We start from the raw sequence: 2,305 nt of genomic DNA, 5'->3' as shown, positions 1-2,305 counted from the left end.
GTGAGATGCCACCCACCCTCCTCTTCTTGGGCAGGATTGCTTTGGCAATCAAAGGTCTTAAAAAAAAAAAAGAGGTATTTTATCATTCCAGACAAATTCTATGATTGTCTTTTCTAGATCTGTGATGAATATCTGTGGTATTTTTATTGGAATTATGTTAAATATGTAGATTAATTTGGGTAGAATTGCCATTTTGATTATGTTAATTCTTTTAATCCAGGAACATGGGCTATCCTTCCACTTTTTTAAATGTCCTTTTCTATATTTTTTAAAAAGATTTTCATAGTTTTCTTTGTAAAGGTCTTTGACTTCCTTAGTTAGGTTTATCCGTAGGTATCTTATACATTTTGCAGCTATGGTAAAAGGGATTCCTTTTTCTACTTCATTCAACTTGTTCATATATAGAAATGCTATAGATTTTTGGATGTTGATTTTGTATCCTGCCACTTCTCTGTATTAATTTATTTCTTTGAGACATATTTTCATGGAAAACATTGGGTCTTCTAAGAATGTCATCATGTCATCTGCAAATAAAGATATTTTCAACTTTTCTTTGCCTATTTGAATGCCTTTTATATTAGTCTCTTTTCTGATTGCATTAACTAAGACTTCCAGCATTGAATTAATAGCAGTGGAGAAATGGGGCAGCCTTGTCTAGTACCAGTTTTTAGTGGAATAGCTTGTAGATTTTCCCTATTCAAGATACTGTTAGCTATAGGTTTTTCATATATGGCTTTTATTGTGTATGTCCCTTCTGTACCAATCTTCCTGAGAGTCTTAATTATGAAAGGATGTTGTATTTTATCAATTTTTTTCTCTTCATCATTGAAATGACTATATGGTTTTTATCTTTCTTTCTCTTAATGTGGTGTATTACATTTATGGTCTTGTGTACGTTGAACCACCCTTGAATCCCTGGAATAAAGCCTACCTGGTATAATGAATAATCTTTGTTATATGTTGTTGGATATGATTTGCAAGTATCTTGTTGAGAATTTTTGTATCTATATTCATCAACTATATTGGTCTGTAGTTTTCTTTTTTTGTCATGTCTTTATCTGTTTTGGGAATGAGGTTGATGGAGACTTCATAAAATGAATTTGGGTGTTTTCTTCCTTTTGAATCATTAGAAATAATTTGAGTAGGATGGGGTTAACTCTTCCTTTAAAGTTTTGTAGATTTCATAATTGAAGCTGTCTGGACTTTGGCTTTTCTTTTTTGGTTGCTATTTATTATTGATTCGAGCTCATGGATTGTTATGGATCTATTCAGGTTTTCTATGCCCTCCTGATTCGATCTTGGGAGATTATATGCACCCAGGAATTTGTTGATCTCCTCCATGTTCTCTTGTTTGTTGGCATGTAGTCATTCATAGTATCCTCTAATGATATTTTGTATTTCTTTTATATCTGTTGTAATGTGGCCTGTTTCATCATGTATTTGATTTCTCTGGTTTCTTTCTTTCTTCTTTATCAGTCTAACCAATGGTGTGTCAATCTTAATCTTTTCAAAGAACCAGCTTTTGCTTTCATTTATTTTCTAAATGGTTTGTTTATTTTCTCTTTCATTTATTTCTGCTCGAATCTTTATTCTTTCTTTTTGCCTGGCATTGTTGTTCCAATTTCCTGAGGCTTGATGTTAGACTATCTATTTGCCACCTTTCCATCTTTTACTTATATGCACTAATTGCTATAATTTCCCTCTTATGACTGCTTTTGCCATGTTCTACAGACTATGGAAACTCATGTACTCATTATTATTTGTTTCCAATTTTCTTTTTTTTTAATTTCAGACTTAACTTCTTCAATAGTCAAGAAATCATTCAGAAGTAGGTTTTTCAGTTTCCATGTGTTTGTGTGTTTTTGAGGTTGTTTCTTGTAATTAATATTGACTTTAATTCCATCATGGTCCGAGAAGATGCTGGATATAGTTTTTTTGCCTCTGAATCTTTAAAGGCTTGATTTGTGTCAATCTTTGAAAAGGTTCCATGCTGTGGTGAGAAAAATATATATTTTTGAAGAAGCCACGGGCCTTCAGAACAAGGTTCCACATGGCTACTGCGAACTAGATTTTTAAGGGAATGAAGATTTTCTACTAATAATTCAGCCTCCAGCAAACGAGCTAGCGGTAGGGAGCCCTCCTCTGCACGCCCAGCCTTCTCTCTCTGTCTCTCAGTTCCTGTCTCTCCCTGCTTCTGTCTTCCCTTTTTTTTTTTTTGGTAATATTTCCTTTTTTCCCCCTTTTTTTTTTTTTTTAAAGAGGCCCAGTTTTTCTCTGGCCCTTAGCTCCACCTTCTTTCTTGTTA

The sequence above is a fragment of the Tupaia chinensis genome, unplaced genomic scaffold (genome assembly GCF_000334495.1).
Source record: "Tupaia chinensis unplaced genomic scaffold, TupChi_1.0 Scaffold000511_1, whole genome shotgun sequence".
Taxonomy (NCBI): Eukaryota; Metazoa; Chordata; class Mammalia; order Scandentia; family Tupaiidae; genus Tupaia; species Tupaia belangeri.
This window is presented reverse-complemented; position numbering follows the sequence as displayed.